The following is a 9,808-nucleotide window of genomic DNA, read 5'->3' as shown; positions in this document are numbered from 1 at the left end:
TCGTCTATCAATCTGTCTACTATCTCTCTATCATTATGAATCTATGTATATATCTATCTACTCCTATTGGTTCTATCTCTTAAAAGAACTCTGACTAATGAAGAATTGAAAACTTATGTCCACACAAAAACCTCTACACAATGTCTATAGCAGTTTTATTCATAATTGCCAAATCTTGGAAGCAACCAAGATGCCCTTCAGCAGGTGAATGGACAAACTATAGTATATGCATATGATGGAATATTGTTCAGTGCTAAAAAGACGTAAGCTGTGACACCATAAAAAAGACATTGAAGAAATTTAAATGCATATCACTAAGTGAAAAAGCCAATCTGAAAAGACTACATACTGTATGGTTTCAATTCTGGAAAAGGCAAAATTATGGAAATAGTAAAAAGACCCATGATATGCTCCCTTCAGAAGCATGTACACTAAAACGGGAATGACACAGAGAAAACTAGCAGGGCCTTTGCACAAGGATGGCATGCAAATTCACATAGCATTCTACATTTTATAAAAAGAGGAAACCCTCATGGAAACTATAAACTTTGGCTGGTGAGCTGCTGATGCATCAAGGTAAGTCCATCAGTTTTAACAAATGTACCACTCTCATGGGGGATGTTGATAATGGGGAAGGCTGTGCATGTGTCAGGGCAGGAAGTATTTGGAAAATCTTGGTACCTTCAACTCAATTTTGCTGTGAATCTAAAACTGTTCTAACAAAAAGTCCAGTAGAAATAGTAATTTTAAAAATTACCTTCTACTGTGAAACATGGTTCCAGACCTGGGGGGCATGGATAAAGATTTCTTTAAGCAAATTCTGCATACATTACACTAGCATTATAGTAAAGCTCCATTACTGGAAGTACTCTGCCTAGGTGCTTATTTCTACCTTTCTTCTTAAATTGGTGTTTCTAAGCTTACATTCAACAGCTGGAATGTGAAGAGGACAAAAAGAAAGAGGGAAAAAGATATGTTAAAATGTTGGTAGCGTAAGATGCTTGGCAAAATAGGGAAGAGTCCTCGTCGTTTCTTAATGAGTTTGTACATAAAAGGCCCAGGAACCAAGCCAAACCTACAGTGTTCCTTAGTAACATAAGCAACTAGGAAAAGATTTCGCTATGTGAAGCAGGAGAGCTCTGAAGCCCTGGACTACAGGCAGAAGCCAGGGGGTTTATACTGCTAAACTGTCTCAACAGTTTCTTTCTTAAACTTGACTTCCACTGGAGACAGTGTCTTAGGCATGGTAGTGAAATACAGTGGTGACTGGAGCAAGCCAAGTGGTACTATCTATGTTCAAGACAAACTTGTTTGATCCTTAGATGTCTTCTGGGGACCTGCAGGTAGGGGGATGAGAGGGGAAGGCTACTAAAATGATACTTGCTATTATTTTACCACCTGACAATAGTTTACCCAAAGGTGAAACAGACTTAGTCTCTACCTCAATTCTGTGTCATCATTTTTGCCTGAAGGTTTCCAAATAGCTTCCAGTCTTTCCCATGTCTGGTCTGTCTTTTACATTGCTATCAGATCTTTCCAAGTTATGAATGAGATTAGTGGCTGGTAATATAGACACTCAAATATTTGCTGAGTAAATGAAGTTTCTTCCTATGATCGAATCCCTCCTATGGCTTCTACTTTCTTATACTGCAGAGTTTCAATTCCTTAACATGGTGTCTGAGACTTCAAGTCTTCATGAACCCTCCTCTTTTCTACGTTCTTATCACACTCGCCTCTTTGTGATTCCCTAACTTTGAGCTGTTCCCATATGTTTCAAAGCATTTACACGTGCTATTTCCTCTTGTTCTCATGCCTTCGTTCCTACTTTGTCTTGAAAGTTTGTTCCTCCTCAGTCCGGCTCCTCAATGAAATCTTCCTCGGTGGTATCCAGACAGATTGAGCTGGTCCCATTACAGAATTTCAATGAAACTAGTAAAATGTATTCTGCTTTCAAGTACATTATAAATGGTTGTTTACATGTTTGTCTTTCTTGTTAAATGATGTCTTTTGAGGGAAGAGCTCTCAGCTTGACTGTCTATGTCAAAGTATGGATCATGCAGAACAAATAAAAGCAATGGGGGTAGGCAAACCTAGATGAGACTTCGGGCTTCCCCTGCCCAGTGTGTGACCTTAGTAAAAGTAGTTAATTTCTCAGAAATTCAGTTTTCTCCTTTAAAAAAAAATATGTTACTTTGGATGGGTCAGTAACTGACAGATAAAATTTTTATTTCTGAATAAAATAAAGTGTGAAAGAAGTAAATGGCAAAAAAAAAAAAAAAAAAAATTGTGGTGTGTTTGTGTAATTGCCAGATTTCCAAATAATTGTTTTAATACTTAATGATTTTTGGACTTTATTTTCAAAGCTCTTTTTGTCCCATTATAAATGCAGCCTTGACAAAGTATATTCCAGTCATAGGCATTTGAACTACCTGTGAGTCTTTGCGAAAATAAAAGACTGAGATTCATGTGTGTACTCTCCATTTTCCTTTAAAATAGTAGTATTTCTGAAATGTTTTCCTTCAATCATTTAGCTTAAGCCATTTACCTAACTTGGGTTTTAAAATCAGTGGCTCTTATTCAAAGAAGTCACAATTATACAGTAGCATCAAAATAAGTGAATACACTAAGATAGTAACATAGGTATGAAATTAACCAATCAAAGACAAAATATAGAACTATATTTAGTTCAGAAGTTAGAATTTCAGATCTGCAGGTTTGTGCCTGGTCTACAAGGAAAAAACTAATTAAAAAGTCATCTAGTTCCCAGGTATTCTTATTTATTCCATGCCATCCTGCTGTATTTGTGTTTGCTTCTTTAATTCTTAAGTGTAAAAGTGAGGATAATTGGAGAGAAACTAAGATGAGTGATATATTATTACCAAAGATTTAAAATTTAGAATTGCACAAAAACCCATGGAATTCCAAAACCATTCCCAAAGAGGAACGTGTTGCCAGGCTCATGAAAAAGGATTTTTCAATTTGAATTCAGTATCTAATATCTCTTTGTTGTAAAGATTGTAAATCAATGTACTCTGAATATTAAGTTTTAAAGGCATAACTACATCTAATATAAAATTTAGCCTCATTAAATTCTTTGCTTTTAAAGAGTAGAATTTTCTTTTACTCTTATGAACACAGGGAAAAAAGAATAAAACAAAAGTTGCCATTTTAAAAAACACCTCCACAATTTGGAATTTGGTTGTTCTTAAAGGATAAAACTTCTGCCAAATGGATGACAAGCTGTTATCAAGGCATAATAGGAGGCTTCTGTGGGAGTAGGCGATGGATTAATGCACAGAAGTTGCATCACATTTTGAGCTCAGACACTCTTTGAAACAGAAAGAATCTAAATTTCAAAGTTTGCACTAATCTTTCTTAATAACTCTAGTGCTTATTCATAGATGTCTAATATAAATGTGTATTAACCCTAGAAATAAAAACATTAACTTTCTAAAGAAATATTATTTTCAATATCTTCTTACCTCATTACTTTCTTGGAAATCTAAAATGACTCAATATGTCAGAGAATGCTAGTGAAAAATAAAGCCATCCTTTTTTTTTTTTTTTTTTTTTTGAGACAGGGTATCACTATGTCACCCTGGCTGGAATGCAATGGTGCAATGATAGCTCACTGTAACCTCAAACTCCTGGGCTCAAGCAATCCTGTTGCCTCAGCCTTCTGAGTAGCTAGGACTACAGGCATGCACCACCACATTCGGCTAATTTTTTAATTTTTTTGTAGAAACAGGGTCCTGCTATGTCGTCCAGGTCGGTCTTGAACTCCTGGCCTCAAGCAATCTTCCTGCCTCGGTTTCCCAAAGTGTTGGGATAACAGGCATGAGCCACTTTGTTCAGCCAAATCCATACTTATAGGTTAATAAACTATGGATTCACAAATATTAAGATAGAAGGAAAACTAGTAATCAAGCTGTATTGAGTATACTGTGCCCAAAGATTATAGGTTCTTTAGCATACTTTTATTATTGACTACTTACAGCATCTACTAAGTATGTTTTATTATTCTCATTTTTAAATTAGATACTGAAAGGTCAAGAGATTATGATTTGTTGAGGATCATATAGCTGGTTTATTATGCAGACAGAACTCAAAACTGGGATTTTGTGGATTTTCTTAAGGCCCTGTTTATCCAAAAGTGCCATTTTTAATTTTTTCCTAGTGTTACAAAATTTTTCCCACATACAAACAACATAGGAGCAGTTAACTTGAACAGACAGTTCTCACAATATAGGAGACATAAATCGCTTCCTGGGATAAGATATTATAAACTTATCTTAACATCAACATTTTTTGGAAAGACGCCAACATCATTGTACAAGGGAGTTCCCTGAAATGAGCCAAACAAAACCCTTGAAAATAGAATCCTATGAACCATTCATTTCATATCCTCTGGGGAAGTAAAGAATCCTCATCCCACATGGTCATGCACCCTGCTGGCCATCCCATCTTTGGGAAGGGTCAGACTGCATTCCTGGGATGTTTGAGGTCATTATGAGAAGTTGGTTTTTGTTCCCATCCACACCCATTAAGAAGGAAAATAGTGCTCAAATTCAGTTCAAATAGTGTTCAAAAACTAACCCTTTACAACACAAAGCCCCATCTATTCCTGAACTTCAAAGTAATCTTCCAGGTAATTTTATAGCAATAGCTTGATTCCTAAAGAGTGTAGGAAACTCACCTTACTTTATTTTTAATATTGAGGAATTATCATCTGCTGCCCTCAATAACAAGGTAAAATAAGCTAAGAAATTAGGAGTAAGGCATTTTCCCTCTAATCTGAGAGAGAAGATATGCCATGGATACAAAAGATTATCACTGCAAGGAGCACATACTTACGTAACTCAAGTTGACTCATAATATGTCATTTTGCTTTGTTGGGATTAGTGTATAGAAAGTTAAGAGACACTATTCCATGTACTTTGTTAATCAGGGATAGTAAGTGAAATATCACATTCTACCTGTTTATCTCATTAAACATATCATTCCTACTTCATATTCAAAGGGACATGGTAAGAGAACTAAACCATGGTCAACATTTGCAGTAGGAGGAATAGGTACTTTTAGCTTTTGGACTCTCAAAACGTATAACATTTAAATGAATCTTAAGATTTCATTTAACTGATGCTCACCATCAAGTAACATAGAAGTTACTAGAAGAAAAGCTTCCAGAAATGCCTGGAAGAGACATTAACCTCTAATTCAGCAGTAGTTTTTGCTCCAATAAAACAATAATCTTCATTTTTTCTTTTTGTTTTTTGTTTGTTTGAGACAGAGTCTTGCTCTGTCACCCAGGCTGGAGTTCAGTGGTGTGATCTCAGCTCACTGCAACCTCTGCCTCTAGGGTTCAAGCAATTCTCCTGCCTCAGCCTCCGGAGTAGCTGGAACTACAGGAGTGTGTCACCACGCCCGGCTAATTTTTGTGTTTTTAGTAGAGACAGGGTTTCACCGTGTTGGCAAGGTTAGCCTTGAACTCCTGACGTTAGGTGATCCACCTGCCTCAGCCTTTCAAAGTGCTGGGATTATAGGTTTGAGCCACCGCACCCAGCCTCATCTTCATCTTAGGGTCCAAGAGTTCAAACAAGTCTGCAATGCATACAACTGACGAAGGTGAATTTTCCAGAGAAGCGGCATTTCTTTCTTTCTTTCTTTCTTTCTTTCTTTCTTTCTTTCTTTCTTTCTTTCTTTCTTTCTCTCTCTCTCTTTCTTTCTTTCTTTCTCTTTCTTTCTCTTTCTTTCCTTCCTTCTTTCCTTCCTTCTTTCCTTCCTTCCTCTCTCTCTTCCTTCCTCTCTTCCTTCCTTCCCTCCTTCCTTCCTCTCTCTCTCTCTCTCTCTCTCTTTCTTTCTTTTTTTTTTGGTGAGTCTCGCTCTGTCGCCCAGGCTGGAGTGCAGTGGCGCAATCTCGGCTCACTGCAACCTCAACCTCCTGGGTTCAAGCTATTCTCCTGCCTCAGCTTCCCAAGTAACTGGGACCACAGGCACACGCCACCACACTCAGCTAATTTTTGTATTTTTAGTAGAGATGGGGTTTCACCATGTTGGCCAGGATGGTCTCGATCTCTTGACCTGATGATCCGCCCACCTCGGCCTCCCAAAGTGCTGGGATTACAGGCTTTCACAACATGCTTCCCGACATGCATGATCTGCTCAGGGGAAGTCAGAGAATCCTTTCCATACTTGTCCTTTCTCAAATTCCTTAAATTAAAAAAAATCAAGATGCCAAAGTGTCGTGTTTTAGGGTGTATTGTGTTCTAAATCCCATCACCTGTTTGATCACCTTTTAAAGGAACACTTCACCAACAGGAATTATCTGAATTAAAACATGTCAGAAAATTCATGAATTTAGGAAATGAATTTAGGAAAGTGAATTTAGGAAAACAGGTATTCCTCGTCCCTTGTGGCTCAATTTTATTCATATTAATAGATATCTTTCAAATAAAAATTATGAATAAACATTTAATATGCTAGTTTTATAAGCCTCTAAGACTTCAGTTTGACCCACTTAGGGTCAGTGCAAGTCCAGGTGGCCATGTGGAGGCACTGTCAGGCCACAGCCCACTGGCCATCCATCAGAAGTGTACTGGGAGGGAGGTTGTCTTTCAGTGATCAAGCACGTCTGGTTACTGAGAGCAGAAATTAGTCATCTTCTGAATCAAAGTAACTTAAGTTGGATACAGGAAGTAATTTTCACATTAATATATAATAGGTTATCTAGAGGAGGCTATTTTTAATAGAAATTTCAGCTCCCTGATCATACAGCACTCATTATAGACTCTGCAGGGCGATTGTCATTAAAGCAGATATGTCCTTGACTTTGTCATAGGGTCATGAAGTTCATTTCTGTGTTTTGCTATAGGTCCTGGAGCCTCTGTGCTTTGTAACAAGAGAGAGGGCTTTATATAAATTGAACAAATCCAGAGATGTCTGGTGCATATTCTAGATGGTTATATAGTAAACTTGACCTTAACAAGGGCTATATCCCAGTGCTTCAGAAAAAGAATGTGATCACACAATGGAAATTCAGACAGCCCCATATCTGGTGAGTAATCCTAGCTCATTACGTAGCACTCCCGTCTCCACTTTTTCCCTTTTTAGTTTTTACTTCTTATGGTAATGTCCAGGAGTGGTAAAAAATTGTTGATGTTTGTGAAATATGGCCCTCAATAGAAAGTTCAAACTTGAATACAATGTAGAATAAATGATGACTACGTAAGAGTCAAAATCATCTTAACTGCTAAGACTCTACTTGACAGTCATTCACAGTATAAAATAGATACAATCTTTGTCTTAGTCCATTCAGGCTGCTGGCTATAACAAAATGCCATAGACAAAGTAGCTTATAAACAATAGAAATTCATTTCTCATGGTTCTGGAGTCCAGGAAGTCCAAGGTTGAGGCTCTGGCAGGTTTGGTGTCTGGTGAGGGTCCCCTTTCTTGTTTGTAGATGGCGTCTTCTCACTGTGTCTCACGTGGTGGCAAGGGTTAAAAGAACTCCCTGGGTCCTATTGTATAAGGTCATTAATCCCATTCACAAGGGCTCCATAACCATGACCTAATCACCTCCCAAAAGGCCCACCCCCTAATACCATCATCTAGGGGTCAGGACTTCAACATATGAATTATGGAGAGACAGATATTCAGACCATAGCAATCTTCTTATCTCATTGCACGCCTGTCTGAGACCAAAATGAAGTGTTTTCAAAGATTATCTTCTCTGTTGTTTATATTCTACTTCTTCCAGTTGACCTTTCCCTCATTCTAACACCTTGTTTCTACGTTCCTGATCTGATGTTCTCAAAATTATTACCTTCCTTCTGGCTACCTATACCAATTTAGGCCATAAAGCATTTGTTGCTACTACTAAGTTTTTTCTTGCGCATCTTATCTGCCAGTCTCCCAATATGAATGCCTACCTGCCTGCCTTCCTTGCCACAGTTGTCTGTGGCCTTCCAAGATGACATTGAATTGATTCAATGAGTTCATGAGAATATAGACTAGGATTTTTGAGGCCTCCATTTCCACTTTCTACTCATCAATAGTGTGCCACTGGACAGGTTACTTAAAAACCCTTGAACTCATTTAGTTCAGTCATGGAACAGAGAAAAGCATCTTCATAGATGGTTAGGAGGGGCAGGTGTAAAAAGGCTTTGTCTGCTCACAAACGAGAAGTTTTGATTGAAGACAACAGCAGAACTCTATTACTGTAACAGTAACAGTGAAAATGACACCCTTCCTATTTACTCTAGGGAAAAGTTATGGGCAGGATGGGGCGGTACCAATTGTTCACTAAAATCCGAGAGAAAGCGTTCTTCAGGAAAAGGGGACTTGATTATCTTTTTAAATTAAACAGAGGATTCATCCATCAATGTTTTGTACCTTCCCATGTATCCCAGCTAGCAAACTTCTTTCTTGGTATAAATGTATTAGGAAAGATAATTGCCAATTTGCAAAAGGAAACGATAGTTCTTAAAGAGATGTTGCCTATGCTTGGGCATAAATAATGAACCATTCTCCTGAATCAGTCACATGCACACAGTACTAATCAAACCCCAGCCAAATTACTTTGATTTTACTTTCTTCAAATTCCATTTTGGGTAGGTAGTTAATTTATCTCTATCTCATGAACCTCAAATTTAGACTTCCTATATATTTTAATTAAATAAAGACTTTATTCACCTCCCCTCTCTTCTTTCCACAACCTCCCTTTTTATTCCTCCCATTTTCATTAATATGTCTTTCCTTCCAAAAGGGTTTGACACTTCCATATGTTCATTAGTATCTTGTCCAGAAAAAAGAACAGGGCATGGAGGAAGAGTCTTTATTTGTGAGCTTGCTGTTCTCTCTTGAATAAGCAAAGCTCTTTCTACTGATATCTTTGGGAAGAAAAATATTCTAAGTATAAAGGAGAATCTGAGCACAGTTATGTTCTTTGGTTGGTAGATCTCATTTGCAAGAGGTTTTTACTGGACTCAGATTAGAGCCTTCAGATGGAATAATTCAAGGGTAGAATTTCAGAGCAGATACTGCCCCCAGTTGTATGCAACTGCAGGTGTCATGTTGGAGATTCCTATCTTTTTTGGTCAAGAAACCCAAAGTTTATTGACTCAGTGAATGATAGGTGCATTGGAAGTTTTCAGATGTCCTTCAGGGGACCTGTGCCCAAAAATAGAGAGGTTTATGGATTTAAAACAATATCAGATAAACTAGGTTCCAAATGTTATTAAAAAGACACCAGTAGTCCTGTGATAACCTATTCTTTCCAGTATGTTTCTCATGTCAATTGCTTTTTATTTCAGAGTTTTTTAAATTTGCTTTTATATGCCAATATGTAAGAAATATGATAATAATAGCTCACACTTTTTGAATGCCCACTGTGTGTCAGATGCTAAATGCTTGCCTCTTTTTACTTTTATATCAACTTGACAATTTTATAGATGGGAAATCTAAAGGTCAAAGAGGTTAAATAACTTGTCTAAGATCTCAAAGTCATAAAAAAGGAAGTGAAATTTGAACCCATGTCTGAATCCAAATTCCTTGTTTCTTCCTCTATACCAGACTGTTTCCATATTATGTTTCTTATTATGTGATGAAAGCCAATGTGTAAAACACCAGTGTCAACAGTTTTCCAAATCCATCACCTATTTTAGCAAACAATTATTTGTCAGAGTCAGCTAGTGTATTAGTCCGTTCTTGTGCTGCTAATAAAAACATACCTGAGACTGCGTAATTTATAAAGAAAAGATGTTTAATTGACCCACAGTTTCACATGGCAGGGGAGGCCTCAGGAAACTCA

At 37.4% G+C, this 9,808-nt stretch overlaps 1 non-coding gene across 1 annotated transcript; it reads left to right on the top strand.

Moving 5' to 3' along the window:
- Positions 1–407: 407 nt before the first annotated feature.
- On the top strand, positions 408–514 carry LOC119618644 (U6 spliceosomal RNA). The gene has a single exon (XR_005235020.1). It is a non-coding gene; the product is annotated as a U6 spliceosomal RNA (small nuclear RNA).
- The last annotated feature ends 9,294 nt before the right edge of the window (positions 515–9,808 follow it).

This window comes from Chlorocebus sabaeus, chromosome 2 (assembly GCF_047675955.1).
Source record: "Chlorocebus sabaeus isolate Y175 chromosome 2, mChlSab1.0.hap1, whole genome shotgun sequence".
In the NCBI taxonomy this organism is placed as follows: Eukaryota; Metazoa; Chordata; class Mammalia; order Primates; family Cercopithecidae; genus Chlorocebus; species Chlorocebus sabaeus.
This window is presented reverse-complemented; position numbering and strand designations above follow the sequence as displayed.